Source organism: Dendropsophus ebraccatus, chromosome 14, assembly GCF_027789765.1.
Source record: "Dendropsophus ebraccatus isolate aDenEbr1 chromosome 14, aDenEbr1.pat, whole genome shotgun sequence".
NCBI classification, from domain to species: domain Eukaryota; kingdom Metazoa; phylum Chordata; class Amphibia; order Anura; family Hylidae; genus Dendropsophus; species Dendropsophus ebraccatus.
This window is the reverse complement of record NC_091467.1, coordinates 8,645,186-8,662,401: the sequence shown is the minus strand read 5'-3', so window position 1 is coordinate 8,662,401 and position 17,216 is coordinate 8,645,186.

Sequence of the window (17,216 nt, the reverse complement as noted above, 5' to 3'; positions counted from 1 at the left end):
GAAAGGGGTTAAATGGTCCGAATTGGAGGTTTCTTTGACCTATTGTTGTAGAGCAGGCGCTGGACTGCAGGGGTCCCTCACCTGCACCCATGTGATTCCAATATGGGATGTTGATATGTTAAATAGGTTGTTCAATAAGTCGTGCCAGAAAATGCTAGAGATTTGTTATTTACTTCTATAAAAAAAAATCTCTAGTCTTCCAGTACTTATCAGCAGCAGTATGTCCTACAGCATTGGTCTCAAACTCAATTTACCCGGGGGACGCTGGAGGTAGAGTCTGGGTGAGGCTGGGCCGCATCAGGTTTTACACAAGAAGGGTACTGTGGGGAGCTGGAGGGTGACAGAGGGGACTGGGGGTCTCTGAGAGGGGACTGGGGGTGACACAGGGGACTGGGGGGAGCAGGTGTGACAGAGGGGAGCTGGGGGGTGACGCAAGGGACTGGGGGGAGCAGGGGGTGACACAGAGGACTGGGGGGAGCAGGTGTGACAGAGGGGAGCTGGGGGGGTGACGCAAGGGACTGGGGGGAGCAGGGGGTGACAGGGGACTGACAAGGGGACTGGGGGAGCAGGGGGGTGACACAGGGGACTGGGGATGACAAAGGGGACTGGGGGTCTCTGAGAGGGGACTGGGGGTGACACAGGGGACTGGGGGTCTCTGAGAGGGGACTGGGGGGAGCTGGGGGTTACTGAGAGGGCACTAGGGGGAGCTGGGCACACACCCCTCCTCCTCCTCCTCTTACCCCCGGCACCGGCGCTCTCCTCTCAGCCGCACATGCAGCTCCTCGATCTCTGGAGGAGGAGGCCGCGGGGACTGCAGGGTGAGGTGATCGCATCGCTGCAAGTCCTGGGGCTGTAAAGCAGGATCGGGGGTCTTCACTGCATCCCCCGATCCTGCTGAACAGCCCCAGGACTTGCAGCGATGCGATCACCTTGCAGTACCCGCGGCTTCCTCCTCCAGAGACCGGGGGGCTGCATGTGCGGTAGAGACCCTAGGGGGCGGCGGCTCTGCTAGGCGGCTGTAGGCCCCTGCACCGCACACCTCCCCTCTCACCACCACCACCACCGCCGTCGCCCACCTCTCAGTCGTCTTTGGGAGGCCGGCCGAACAGCTGCAGCCGTCCCTGATGCCCACCCCCCTCTGCCGCGTCATCAGCTACCCAGCCGCGATTGGCTGAGCATAAAGTTAAGCTCAGCCAATCGCAGCTGAGCAGCTGATGAGGGCCGCACTTACAGGAAAGCTACCATTGAGGTGGGGGCCACAAACTAGTGTCCCGAGGGCCGCAGTTGGCCCGCGGGCCGCGAGTTTGAGACCCCTGTCCTACAGGAAGTGGTGTATTCTCTCCAGTCTGACACAGTGCTCTCTGCTGCCATCTTTGTCCATGTCAGGAACTGTCCAGAGCAGGAGAGGTTTTCTATGGGGATTTGCTGCTGCTCTGGACAGTTCCTGACATGGACAGAGGTGGCAGCAGAGAGCTGGATGATTGTTCGTCCGTTATTTATTAGAGTTGTATGGGGACCATAAGGCATAAATTGTGGCAAGTTGGGCACTGGAGGAGGAGGCCATGTCCCCTCTGTCCTTCTCTCCCTCCTCTATTTGCATTCTAACCGGGATCCTCTGTGGTGCAACAACCTCCATCCCCCAGGATCCACTGACCCCAGCCCACCAGAGTCCTCTTCCACCCCTTCCAGACACTTTCCTCTCTGCTGAATCTGCCACCAATCTCCCACCCCCCACATGCACTTTTCTATTTAGACTCTTCCCCCCCCCCTCCCCCATGGATTTGCCCCTGCTTCTGGAGGCGAGTGTGCATGCGTACTCCAACTTCTGGAGGCGAGCGTGCGTGCGTGCTCCCACTTCTGGAGGCGAGCGTGCGTGCGTGCTCCCACTTCTGGAGGCGAGCGTGCGTGTTCCCACTTCTGGAGGCGAGCGTGCGTGCTCCCATTTGCTGACAGCAAGAAGCGACCTAGACCCTAGAGATTGCCTAAAGTCCTATGAATATAGATTTGACTGATGACTAATAGTTCTGTGGACCCCATGTACTGAGTGTAGGCACCCATGTAGGGGCGCTCCTAATTCCTGGAATAACCTCCATCCTGTCACTTTAATGGAATTTAGGAGAAATCAATGCAGTAGTTGACGCCGGCTGTACTGAACGAGCGGCAGATTGTCAAGGCTGCCACCTCCTCTTCCTCACGTGCGTCACACAAACAAAGAGCAAATAACTCCACACCTGAACAAAGTAACAAATCGTCCTCCCTGACGTGTGGCCACCAGCGCATTACAAACACAAATTACTGCTCCAAACCTCATGCCGCTTCCCAGCAGCTGCATCTCCCCGACAGGTGCCGCTAACATCAATGGTCTCATCTATCTGCAGGTACAGAGCGTCACCGGCTCCACGGGATGTGTGCCCAATAACCGGCCCATAATGGCTGTGTCATATTCACTGTACCAAGAACAAGCTTCATCCATTGTAAGACTGCTCTCTATGTACAAGAACATACAGTGACAAAAGTATTCACACCCCCTTGGCTTTTTATTTATTCTGTTACATTACAACCTTGGTTTAAATGTTGTTTTAATCTGAATTGTGCGTGATGCATCTGCACAGAATAGTCTGGAGACGTGAAAAGAGGAAAAAATATATATGTGAAAAAATTATTGTGAAATAAAAAAACTCTAAATCAACATGTAGATATGTATTCACCGCTTTTGCTTTAAGGCCCCTATAATTTTCTTTTAGTAGTTATATGCTTAGTGACATGAAGCCCACCTGTGTTCAATCTAGAACAGACCCAGAGGCTGCAACACCATTAAAGGGGAACTCCAGGAAGAGGTAAAAAAAAGTAACTTCTGCAGAAGCATAAAGCATTACTAACCTATCCCAGTTTTGAAACTACCAATTTTTGTGTGGCTGTACTTCCTGGTTGAGCAGTTGTACACAGTACTACAGGTTCCAGAATGCATTGCTTTCCCTTGGCTGTTCATCAGAGTCCCCCACCCTGCCCATTCCCAGCCCATATCTGTTGCAGAACATCTAGGCTGTGTTCACACATTGCAGTTTCATTGTGTTACTGAATTATTTGCAGTTCCACCCGCACAGCACACGCTGTATTCTCTACCTGTAACACCACACAGCACACTGTATTCTCTACCTGTAACACCACACAGCACGCTGTATTCTCTACCTGTAACACCACACAGCACACTGTATTCTCTACCTGTAACAGCACACTGTATTCTCTACCTGTAACACCACACAGCACACTGTATTCTCTACCTGTAACACTGCACAGCACGCTGTATTCTCTACCTGTAACACTGCACAGCACGCTGTATTCTCTACCTGTAACACCACACAGCACACTGTATTCTCTACCTGTAACACCACACAGCACACTGTATTCTCTACCTGTAACACCACACAGCGCGCGGTATTCTCTACCTGTAACACCACACTGTATTCTCTACCTGTAGCACTGCACAGCGCGCTGTATTCTCTACCTGTAACACTGCACAGCACGCTGTATTCTCTACCTGTAACACCACACAGCACGCTGTATTCTCTATCTGTAACACCACACAGCACAGTATTCTCTACCTGTAACACTACACAGCACGCTGTATTCTCTACCTGTAACACCACACAGCACGCTGTATTCTCTACCTGTAACACCACACAGCACGCTGTATTCTCTACCTGTAACACCACACAGCACGCTGTATTCTCTACCTGTAACACCACACAGCACGCTGTATTCTCTACCTGTAACACCACACAGCACACTGTATTCTCTACCTGTTACACCACACAGCATGCTGTATTCTCTACCTGTAACACCACACAGATGTGAGACAGAGGCATGGAATCTTTGTCTCCTAAGGGGGGAGAGCAGAGGAGACAATGTGGATTGTCACAGAGGCCATTTTTCTTCATGTCCTGGATATCGGCTACCAGTGTGGCAGAACCGTACAGATATGGTAATGCATTATATAGACACATCTAAATAACTTTTAATGTACTTTTTAATAGAAAGCAAGTTTTCCTTATGTGGAGTTCTCCTTTAAGCAAGAGGCACCACTATCCAAACCACACCATGAAGATCAAGGAGATCTCCAAACAAGTCCAGGACAAAGTTGTTAAGAAGTTAGGGTTGGGATTAAAAAAAATTATCCAAATCTCTGGTCCCCCGCAGTACAAACAGTTCCATTATCATCAAAGGAAAAAAGAGAGGGCGCCCACCAAAACTCAGACCAGGCAAGGTGGGCATTAACTGGACTGGCAGCACAGAGACTAAAGGAAACCAGGAGGAGCTGCAGAGTTACCTAGCAGAAACTGGAGGATCTGTCCATACCGCCAGACTGCCTGGATACCTCAACCGCATACTGAAGCCATGCTATAAATAACCACAGACAACCTTTTAACCTTTTTTTGTGGACTGGGTCGGCCACAGCTTTATTAACACTTAAAGTAAGAAAGATTAAATGCTTCCTCTGGGGTCGTGCCTGCCGTCGGATAACCGACGGGCACTGCCACCTACCACACTTCTCCAATATCCACCGCCAGCTGTGACTTTAAGGAAGAATCATCAACCACCATACACCAAATACCACACACAGTCGAACTTGAATCAAAAGTCGTAAATGACTAACAAGACTTTTTTTTTTTTTTTTTTGCACCACAGGGAGGGACAAAACTCTTGGCAGCTAGCCGGCAAAGAGGGAGAGCCCACCCACATCCTTGCTTATATATCCCCCGGCTCCTCCCGCTGCCAACCCCTTCCGGACAACCAGCCTCCACCCCTTAACACACAACCTGCTGTCTGTTCATAGCGCGCGGCCCCACTATAGCCTCATTAACCCCTTAGTCTCCACTACCGCCCCCGCTGTCCAGGACACCATACCTTATACAGGGTGGTGTCCCCCACAATAACTACACTCCAAAGAGGAAAGACAGGAAGATCTGTATATACTACCACAATATAGAAAATATATTCCTGTATATAGGAGCAGTATTATAGTAGGTATATTCTTGTATATAGGAGCAGTATTATAGTAGGTATATTCCTGTATATAGGGGGCAGTATTATAGTAGTATATTCCTGTATATAGGAGCAGTATTTTAGTAGTTATATTCCTGTATATAGGGGGCAGTATTATAGTAGTTACATCCTTGCATATAGGGACAGTATTATAGTAGTTATATTCCTGTATATAGGAGGCAGTATTATAGTAGTTATATTCCTGTATATAGGAGGCAGTATTATAGTAGTTATATGCACAAGCCAAAAAGACAGAAATGGCTGCACATCGCACCCATGGCTGACACGAAAGCTTGTTCAGCTACATTTAAAACCAACATCAGAAGTTAGTATATAATTTGGCCAAACCATATTGCCTCATGTACCACGTGCAGGTCTTCTGATACACATGAGTCCCTAACCAAACCTCATCACTGTGCCGGTCAGCGACCACAATCCCCGCAAAACGTGCGCAAGCAGAGAAGAGGGGCCACGGAATGGCCCTGCAACCCCATTGTCACAGGACCAGACCCAAAAGGGCACCCCAAACCCCGCAGGCGCCACCGGCGGAAAAAGTGGACGCCAAGCAACACAAGTGTGAACAAGCTCTTACCTCTCTCCATTCCTCTGCAGGTAGAATGGGAGAATACTAGGAGATCCTCCCCTTATGTACACAGGTGCTTCCTGCTAATTTGGATCACATGGCTCTTACACAGCACGAGTGCTAGCCACAATGAAAGAAGGGACAGAATACATAAAATATGCACAAGCCAAAAAGACAGAAATGGCTGCACATCGCACCCATGGCTGACACGAAAGCTTGTTCAGCTACATTTAAAACCAACATCAGAAGTTAGTATATAATTTGGCCAAACCATATTGCCTCATGTACCACGTGCAGGTCTTCTGATACACATGAGTCCCTAACCAAACCTCATCACTGTGCCGGTCAGCGACCACAATCCCTGCAAAACGTGCGCAAGCAGAGAAGAGGGGCCACGGAATGGCCCTGCAACCCCATTGTCACAGGACCAGACCCAAAAGGGCACCCCAAACCCCGCAGGCGCCACCGGCGGAAAAAGTGGACGCCAAGCAACACAAGTGTGAACAAGCTCTTACCTCTCTCCATTCCTCTGCAGGTAGAATGGGAGAATACTAGGAGATCCTCCCCTTATGTACACAGGTGCTTCCTGCTAATTTGGATCACATGGGTCTTACACAGCACGAGTGCTAGCCACAATGAAAGAAGGGACAGAATACATAAAATATGCACAAGCCAAAAAGACAGAAATGGCTGCACATCGCACCCATGGCTGACACGAAAGCTTGTTCAGCTACATTTAAAACCAACATCAGAAGTTAGTATATAATTTGGCCAAACCATATTGCCTCATGTACCACGTGCAGGTCTTCTGATACCCTTTTGGGTCTGGTTCTGTGACAATGGGGTTGCAGGGCCATTCCGTGGCCCCCCTTCTCTGCTTGCGCACGCTTTGCGGGGATTGTGGTCGCTGACTGGCACAGTGATGTTTTTTGGTTAGGGACTCATGTGTATCAGAAGACCTGCACGTGGTACATGAGGCAATATGGTTTGGCCAAATTATATACTAACTTCTGATGTTGGTTTTAAATGTAGCTGAATAAGCTTTCGTGTCAGCCATGGGTGCGATGTGCAGCCATTTCTGTCTTTTTGGCTTGTGCATATTTTATGTATTCTGTCCCTTTTTTCATTGTGGCTAGCACTCGTGCTGTGTAAGACCCATGTGATCCAAATTAGCAGGAAGCACCTGTGTACATAAGGGGAGGATCTCCTAGTATTCTCCCATTCTACCTGCAGAGGAATGGAGAGAGGTAAGAGCTTGTTCACACTTGTGTTGCTTGGCGTCCACTTTTTCCGCCGGTGGCGCCTGCGGGGTTCGGGGGGGCCCTTTTGGGTCTGGTTCTGTGACAATGGGGTTGCAGGGCCATTCCGTGGCCCCCCTTCTCTGCTTGCGCACGCTTTGCGGGGATTGTGGTCGCTGACTGGCACAGTGATGTTTTTTGGTTAGGGACTCATGTGTATCAGAAGACCTGCACGTGGTACATGAGGCAATATGGTTTGGCCAAATTATATACTAACTTCTGATGTTGGTTTTAAATGTAGCTGAATAAGCTTTCGTGTCAGCCATGGGTGCGATGTGCAGCCATTTCTGTCTTTTTGGCTTGTGCATATTATAGTAGTTATATTCCTGTATATAGGAGCAGTATTATAGTAGTTATATCCCTGTATATAGGGAGCAGTATTATAGTAGTTATATTCCTGTATATAGGAGCAGTATTATAGTAGTTATATCCCTGTATATAGGAGCAGTATTATAGTAGTTATATTCTTGTATATAGGAGCAGTATTATAGTAGTTATATTCCTGTATATAGGAGCAGTATTATAGTAGTTATATTCCTGTATATAGGGGGCAGTATTATAGTAGTTACATCCTTGTATATAGAGCGCGGTGTTATAGTAGTGATATATAGGGGGCAGTATTATAGTGTGAAAAAAAGTTTTCACACACGTCAGTAACTTCTATAAAGGTCATGTTTTAGTGTCCAATATGGCGCTCAGATTTCTTGTTTTGCGCATTCCCATCAGGACTACTGTGTCCACAGTTCTGAAATATTAAGCTGCGGACTGTAACAAAGCTTATAATTGTGGTGGCAGTAAATCTGGCTTAGGTTTGGATGGAGTTCAGCGACGGTCTGGTTATAGCGTATTTATCCGGGCAGCTGCGGCTGGAGTGGATCGGGGTTGGAGGTGCGGAGCGGCTCATTACAATCAGCAGCCTATTCTCCTGGATAAAGACACACCCTGGGGCGATCATTAATCAATAATGTTCTGGGGGAGGGGTCATGGCTGCCGCACAGATTTAAAGAGCCTCTTAAAGGAATTGAGGTGTTTGGTCCCCAGGTTCAGAAGGATGAAATCCTGTGTAAGTCGGATATTTATAGCAAAGCGTCTTATGAATGAAAGGGGATAATAGTTACTCAGGGGTGTGCGGTGTTATAATATGTAAAGCCCATATAATCTGCGCTCACAGGTGTAACCTGCATGTCCCTTAAATTTCCTTCTATGTGTGGTGACCCCCTGCGGTGGTATGGTGGAGGTATGGCCGGTCACTTGCCAGATTGTCCCTTGGGCTGTTGTCACGGTGGTCCGGAGTGGAGTGATGACCCACCCGGACTATTGGCACTGCCACCAACAGTAAGGGGAGATGACCCAAGGAATGTTTGTGTACTGTGTTGGTGCCGGGCGAGGAATCACAAAGTCTCTTTATCATAAATAAGATCTGCTTTACTTGGAAGTCATACAGCTTTCCCTTGAAATGATACGTCACACTTAATAAGACACTGTATAAGTTAATCCAGATCTGTAATGAGCGGATAGGGAGTGGTACAGTCGTGCGGACTGAGTTGCGTCCTGAGAGTAGAGAATCAGAAGGGATGTTGGAGGATGAGGTAGAAGAATACTTGAGAAGAAAGAGAGAATACTTGTGCCTGTGTTTTGACTCTTGGGTCTTCGCACCACCTATTGCCCTACCAGTGTCGGGGGACCCGTCCTAGTGGTTGACACAAGCCCCAGACCTTGTTACCTGGGATGAGTGGAATGCTGAGGGTTCCCTGCTGACACCTGCTCTGCGAGATTGAGTTCATAGGTTTCTAGCAACTTTGCTCTATCCGGATCAGTTCCTAGCCTTCTGCTTTGTGGATACTGTCCTTCACTGTGACTCTCCTTGTCCACGGTGTGGGTTGAGATGATATCTGACTTCTCTCTAGGGAAGGGTTTAATAGTGCGGAGTGGAGTTACTAAAGAGGAAACAGTTGGCGTCATGTGCCTGTGTCTGCTTTTAGACTGCACACTGTGACTGGGGACCTGGCAGAGGGCCAGGGCCCAACTGGACTACTATAGAGAGCGTTCTGGCTTGCGTCCTTCCTCTACTGAGTCTAGTGCCAAAAGACATCTACACTTCCTCTACCCATTTGACTTTCTATCTACAGCCCCTTTAAGGTGTACTGTGAGTGGGTGAAGAGTGCATATGTGGAAAGTAAAGAGAGAAATGGTAAGACAGAAGAAGAAAACACACTCATTGGTCTACAGATCCATGTGACATGCAAACAAAGAATAACCCTTTCAGTTCTACAGCTGTGCAATACCTAAGTGCATATACTTACTTACAATAGCAACATCTTGTGGCGAAACTTTATCACTACTACATCACCACTTAAATACAAAAGTACAGGCTTTTGCGAGGCGTGTAAGCAATAGCAACACCCGTGGTGGGACACCACAAATGCATTACACATGCTGGGTTACAGTAGTGATGCCATTATGGTCCACACTGGGGTTGTAACCCAGCTTTTCTAGAGCTGCGTATGGCAAATCTTTACAGAAAAACTCATTAACGCATAACCAGGCAAATATAGCATTCAGCATCTAGGAAAGATGGGTGGGATTCTCCGCGTGCTATGTAACAGTTTTTGGGAAAAGCTGGGTGACAGACGCATGGCTGCCATATTGGTTGCCACCCAGCTTTCCAAGAAGCAGCTGAGCAGTATTGCATATACTTTGATAGAAGAAATGTCTCCAGGACTTCTATTTACTGGGGAATTTCTGGTTTTAGGGAGCGATCCTGCCGGGGAAACTGGAAAAGTTCTAAGGACCCCTCTCCCCCAAATTTATTGTCTGACCCCTTTATACAATAATTCTAACAGATTTATGGGTGACGGTGAACTATTATAGGGCAGTGACATCCAACCTGTGACTCTCTACCTGTGAGTTGTAGTTTAACATTAGGTGGAAACACCTGTGTAGTCTAGTGAAGATGCAGTTACCCAGCCTGGTCACAAGGGGGCACAGATGTACTAATAACCTGCAGAATATTACCACTGCTGTCTGCGGTGTCACCCATAAGGGTTGTATCCCCATAATCATGTATGCATGGGCATATTCAGGGATACATAACTATATATCTTTTAGTGGCTGACAACTACGGGTGCTGCCTGTTATATTGCAAGAAAATTTGTCATGTATTCCTGGGCGATATGGCCTATGTTTGTATGTGTTTTCCAGGACTTCCTAGGGTTGAATCCAACTTCTCCAGCCACCAGTAATGAAATACCACACGCTCGATGTTCGCTCATCTTTACGGGCCACCTACTGGCTACATATTGCACCCGATCCTGGTCACCGACTAGTCTGTGATTGCAACATATGACACCCATGAAAGCATTATGTGACACCTATGTGAATGGCTCTGACAAAGGTGGCTGTATACGTAGTGGCAGCAATGATGGATTCTCACGGTCAGTGAAGAACGGGTTAACCCCTTGTCAGCCGCAGCCATCCGTCTTGCATTGTGAGAAAGCAGGGTGTTGTGCTGCACTGACAGGTTCTATAGGGGACTGTGCTGTCAAGGCCAGAGTCTTTGTGACAAGTGCGTGCTGTTCTATGACATGAATCCAGAACACACACACGTAGGCGTCTCAATGTGCCAGGACTGACGCAGGCTGCGCTGGAGAGAAAGGATCCGGAACATTACTGTCTTTAGTGTTACGAGATGGGAATTATTGATGGACATGTGTCGTCTTTTCAATTGTGCTAACTATTCACGGATGCTACAGCAAGACCATTTACCTCAGCCGGGGCTGGAAGCCAGGATCTTTTTCACTCTCCCATGACGTGTCAGATACCTCCAATTGTTTTCAGGACCCTGGATCCATGTCTAAAAAAAGTCGCCTCAAAGGTCTGATTTTTCCTGGTACAGAGCTGAAAACCTACTGCATAAATATACCGTAGAGTTGTATAATATCTGTCTGTTTGCAGCTGCCTCTAGAGGATGCTCAGAATGTAGGGTAATCACTGTCTGTATGCAGTAAGCTCCCCCTAGTGGTGGCTGCAGGCAAACAGAATGTTATAACCTAACTCAGCCGTATATCTGTGCAGGGAATATGGATCCCTATAGTAGATAAATGGAGCATGCTGATGTCCGATTGGACAGCCTGTGGCTGTATCCATGTTTTCCAGGACCCCCCAGGGCTGCGTCCAACTTTTGGAACTGCAGGGAATCAAGGGCTGAGCATTCGGGTACGGAAAACATTGCCAAACCTGAACAGTTTGACAGATCCGCTCAACATTAATTGTTAGGATAGTGTATGCTCTGTGTGGATTATAGTGTATGATCTGTGCGGATTATAGTGTATGCTCTATGTGGATCACAGTGTATGGCCATGTTCACACAACGCATGTTTTATTGGAATGAATGGAGTCCCTGCCAGAGCGTATACACATAGTATATGCACCGGCCGGGATTCCATCTGGCCGAACAGAAAATTGACATGTCAGTTTTCAGCGGCTGCTATTCATTGTCAGTTCACACAATGGAGCGCGCAGCTCCGGCCGCACGCTCCATTGTGTGCAGCAGTGAATTGGGATTCATCAAAAATGAAGATCATCCGGCCAGTACTGCATTACCTGTCGGCATGATCTTCTCTGACACAGGCCGTTCTGTGACCCGACCGGGTCACAGAAAGGCCAGTGGTATGCGCTGTCTGAACATGGCCTATAGGTATTTATGGTAAGAGTCACTGTTTAGGGGTTGATTTAAGGTAATCTTGTTAGGGTCAATTTTTGTACTTCAGTGTCATAATCATCTATCCCCATCATCATCATTCCAGTTCTATTATCTACGGGTAACCTCTTATTCTTGTTATTTACCTGCATTGCATTGTCACATCTCTTTTATGTTCACATTTGGCCCTACTCTAAGTCCTGGGGTTATATGAGTATTAGGGACCCAGGTACGGCAATTGCTGTAGGTAAAGCCCAGTTCTCCCATCATGTACTCTGTTGAGTTTAGAACCCACTGGTTGTAATATGTGCGGATTATAGGTGGTGTTTGGTGTGATGCTCGACTGGCACGTCTTCATCCAGGTTTAATGGGATTATGTAATATGCCATATTATGCCCACTCTAGACCCCCTCTTTATTGGCCGGATATGGTGTGTAATACTGTATTCCCACCGTCCGCTGCCTCTTCTGAATTATTGCGGGGGATCTGCAAAGCTTTTATCAACAGTGAATCCATTATAACCATCCTATTTAGGAAGAGAGGTCTCCCAAAAAATATTACATCTGTCCCAGAGTGCTGAGTATATACGGTACATGGGAGCCGCGGGTGGGAGGGGGTAATGGGAGCCATTAATCCACATGACAAATGCCGGTCTGGGCCCAGACGATGTGGGTGCAATGAGGCCGCGTCTGCAGAACAAGTGCGGAGGAGATCTATTACGTTCCTATATCCTCTATAGATGGTCTGGAATGGCATTGAGGATAGTGTAAGGCAGGGATGGGGAACCTTCGGCACTCCAGCTGTTGCAAAACTACAATTCCCATCGTGCCTGGACAGCCATGATGGGAGTTGTAGTTTTGTAACAGCTGGAGTGCCGAAGGTTCCCCATCCCTGGTGGAAGGTGTCAGTGTGTCTCATTCATTTGATGTTTAGGAGAAAGTTGGGTGACAACCAACTTTGTAACTCACAAAGAAGTTGTCAGCCGACTTTGTTATTAAGAAAATGTACCTGTCAGGAATATGGGAAAGCTGAATAACAGACAATATGGCTTTCTATACAGTCATACATCATGGTTCTGTATAGGAGGCCAATCTCACATTCAGGGGTCTGGGAAAGCTGGGTGATAATCTATAATAGAGCTTTGATTACATATGAGAAGTTATCAGCCGCCTTTCCCGTGAATTGGTCCAGTAATGCATCCCTGCAATGCTTTGTAACCAGGCTAATATGCCGTTCTGGCGTCTAGGAAAGCTGGGTAACAACTATTTTATGAGCTCAGTCGTGCTTAACCTAATGGTCGCCATCCTTCTCTTCTGTACGTATCGGATGCATCCACAGCGTTTCCCGGGCCATTGCTCTTGGGATGCCAGCACATAGATCATGGTGATATATCTAGCGGGTTAGGATAGATGGCGGTAGGTGACGTGCGGGCGCGGTACAGATATTAGCCTTCTAATTGGCAGTTTATCATTACCCGGCCAAGGAAATTAATAAGACGGTGATCTGCAGCGGCAGCAAAGTGAGGATGAACGGCCATTAATCTGAGAGGCATGAGGTACGGGTGCGGTGATCAATAATCCAAGCAGAAAATAAACACATGACAATATGGATCAACATCTATCTCTATGGCTGCCCAGAAGGTGTCGCACAGGTTAACTCCTTCACCGCTGGGCACATGCCACCCCTGCCCCCTCCACGCCACCCCATTATCACACTATCCAAACCTGCAACAGAAGTCGAGTGTTTGGAGGCGTGAGGTGAGTTTACAGATGGCTGCATTAAGCTGCGGACAGAACAGGGGTCAGCGACCTGAGAGTGAGAGTAATAGGAAGAGTCGTGCAGACCCCGGCGTCTTATCGGATTACTCACTGTGTGCATCCGCTACATGATCTTATTGGAGGGGGAAGAGGGTCTGCCCCCGGTCACTGGCCACAAAACCAGCAACGTGTTATACAGAATATAAAAGCTATTATAGTAGTTATATTCCTGTATATAGGAGCGGTATTATAGTAGTTATAGTCTTGTATATAGGAGCAGTATTATAGTAGTTATATTCTTGTATATAGGAGCAGTATTATAGCAGTTATATGAACTGGAGAGAGTGGAACGGCTGCACATCCCATCTATGGCTGATACTAATGCCGCTAGGCCTATATAAATAATCAACACCAGAGTGTCTGTATATGAATTGATCAAGCCATATTGCCCCGTGTACCACCGCGCAGGTCCTCTGGTCCACACGGGTCCCTACGCTAACTCCACACCGTGTCGGTCAGCGACCGCCAACCCCGCAAAGCGTGCACGTGCAGGGAAGGGAGGCCATGGAACGGCCCTGCAACCCCAATGTCACAGGACCAGACCCAAAAAGCCCCACCAAAACCCAGCCAGCACCACCGGCGGGGAAGGCTGCCCCCAAACGACACAAGTATGGATATGGTATTACACTTACCATTGCTGCTCTCACAGAATAGGGAAGACATAGGGTCCAGACATGTGAGCACAGGCATCTCCTGCTAATTTTGGTCATGTGGGTCTTATAAAGGAGTGCTAGCTGTTCAGAGAGGGAGAATTGCAAAACACGAACTGGAGAGAATGGAACCGGCACAGTGTGGACTTAGTGTAGGGACCCATGTGTATCAGATACCTGCATGAGGTACATGGGGCAGTGTGGCTTGATCAATTCACATACAGAATTCTGATGTTTTTTATGCAGCCGAGAGGTACTAGTATCAGCCATAGGTGTGAGGTGCAGCACTCTTTTTCTTCCCTGAACCGTATTATAGTAGTTATATTCCTGTAAATAGGAGCAGTATTATAGTAGTTATATTCTTGTATATAGGAGCAGTATTATAGTAGTTATATTCCTGTAAATAGGAGCAGTATTATAGTAGTTATAGTCTTGTAAATAGGATCAGTATTATATTCTTGTTGATAAAGGTGTTGAGAGTTGTGATTGTTGGATGTTGAGAGTTGCAATGTCTTTAGCTGGAAAGCTACATGTGGCTGACGTCTGCACTAGAACCATAAAGTACCTGTCACTGATATCTTTGGTATGACAGAGGGATCTATTATCTCATTACAGTGACTGGAGGGTTAAATTAGACAGTCAGACTCCCACTCAGCCCTAAAAGTGTCTCATTAGCGTCGCTTGGAGACTGCCACCTTGCGTAGTGACCGCGGAGTCAGCGAGAACCTATCCCCCAGGGGACTGTGCACCTTTCACTCCCTCGATAACACGTCCCCCGAGGGCCCCCACCCTGCTTGCCATTGGGAGGCCAGGTAATGCGTGACAATAAACGTGCCGCTACAATTTAGATATATGTATATTTAGCAGCATGAATCACAGAAACTGTATGGAGTAATCAGAGGACACACGTTACAACCAGAGCGCCAGGAAGCAACAAGTTGTAGAAAGTCACATAGTGGAGCTGCAGATAGTGGGATGAACCCGAGGAGGAGGAGGAGGTGAAGAAGAACACAATTACCATAGAAGCAACCTGATTCACAAAACCTAGCCCTAGGCTTATACGTGTGTGTGTATATAGGGCTGGGGTCCAGGGTTCAACTTCAACCAGGGGCTCCATCTGTTATTTTCCTCCCACACAGTAAAACTACTGAAATAAGGTAGGATAGAGGGATCTGATTGTAAGCCCACTGACCTAAAAGAAGAATAAACAGGATTGTTATAGCATCATGCTTTAAGGGGAGTAAAACTCCCTCCCCCCATAAAAAAAAATTAAATTCCTGTAAATAGTATGAAACAGTTTTATAATACATTACATATTACATCTTTGTATACCAATCTCATGTAGATATAGGTGCAGACAGAAGAAGCTGCAGGTGATGGCGGGCCGCAGGTGACAGGGGAGCCGCAGGTTAGCCGCGGGTGAGTGAGGCAGGGGGTTGGCTGCCGCATTTGATCCGCGGGAGAGGCGGCCGCAGGTGAATGGGGGGGTCGTGCCGTGGGAGACATAGGAGAAGGGTTGGCAGGTAAGGATAGTGACATAGGAGAAGCTGTCACTGTCTCGGTGTCCTCCCTCACTTCAGTGGACTGGGTTAGAAGCGCTAACCCGGCCCATTGAAGAGACTGAGGACATGTGATCCTGACTCCGAGGGTGGGGGCCAGGAGCAGGGATTGGTGTCGGTTGGACTGAGATTTGATAATTATGTGCGTTTGGTGGGGGTGAATGCACCTAGATAACAGCAAAACTATGCAGAATCCATAACACATTGATATTGGAAAGATGGAAAGCTATGGGTAGGCAACGTATTAATGCAAAAATAATTTTTGGGGGAATACCTCTTTAAATGAGGCTCCATGGGCTCTCTTTTTTGCATATTTATTTTTCCCAGGTAGCAATGCACTTAGGATTTCACTGCATTGGGCGCTTTAACAAGCAGCCGGCAGTGTTATCGTTTGGCTGGTCTCCCTGAGATCAGGGATCTGTTTCTCTTATGGCTTTACTAGGCTTTGCTCCCACCTAGCCAGAATCCTGCTTCACACTGATGAGGGGTAACACCCCGAAACAGCTGTATGTGGATGGATACCTTGCCTTGGTTTTCCCTCGACATTACATTGACTTATGGGGCCACTTAATATGGTGGTTTCCATACAGGAGCTACCCCTTGGCTGGGTCCTTCCCAGAGTGATACCTGGCTGGTCCTGTGTTTCGAGACTCTTAAATTCCAGATATGATACTTAGACAGAGCATTTCATCTCCCCAAGTGCATTATTTTACATTTGGTAGCTTCAAACTGCAGGATTATAAGATATAGTATATGGTTATAGGGTTATAGGGAAGAGAATAGGATTATAGGGTGCAGTATAGGGATTATAGGATATAGTATACGGTTATAGGGTGCACTATAGGGTTATAGGGTATAGTAAAGATAAATCATATATTATGTGTGAAAGGCGATTGTGGAATACTGGATCCAGGAAGATACACCAAGTATGCCAGAAATAATCAATGCATCAAATCTTATTCTAATGGAACAAAGGGTCTACCTTAAAAAGACAGGCACCTGCTAAGTTTGACAAAATATGGGGAAAATGGTTGAATTATCCTGGGTTGCAATCAGACGCGCTAATAGAGGACATGTTTTTGTGTTACGGAGTATTCTACGGGTGATTGGTCTATATGTTAAGGGACTATACAGCCAGGGAGTTGGGGGGGGGGCAGAGTTATATCAACAATACTGCTAGATATTGGTTTAGTGAGTCCACTTGTGTCAGCCAAGTCCGTCGGGCTTATTGTTATGCAATGTACTTGCCAGTGTATGTATACTGTCTTTCTATTTTATTGTTTTTAATAAACTGGCATCTGATAAAAAAAGAAAAATGTACCTACCAAACCTTCTATGTCACTATCCTTACCTACCAAACCTTCTATGTCACTATCCTTACCTACCAAACCTTCTCCTGGTTATGTCACTATCCTTACCTACCAAACCTTCTCCTATGTCACTATCCTTACCTACCAAACCTTCTCTGTCACTATCCTTACCTACCAAACCTTCTCCTATATCACTATCCTTACCTACCAACCCTTCTCCTATGTCACTATCCTCACCTACCAACCCTTCTCCTATG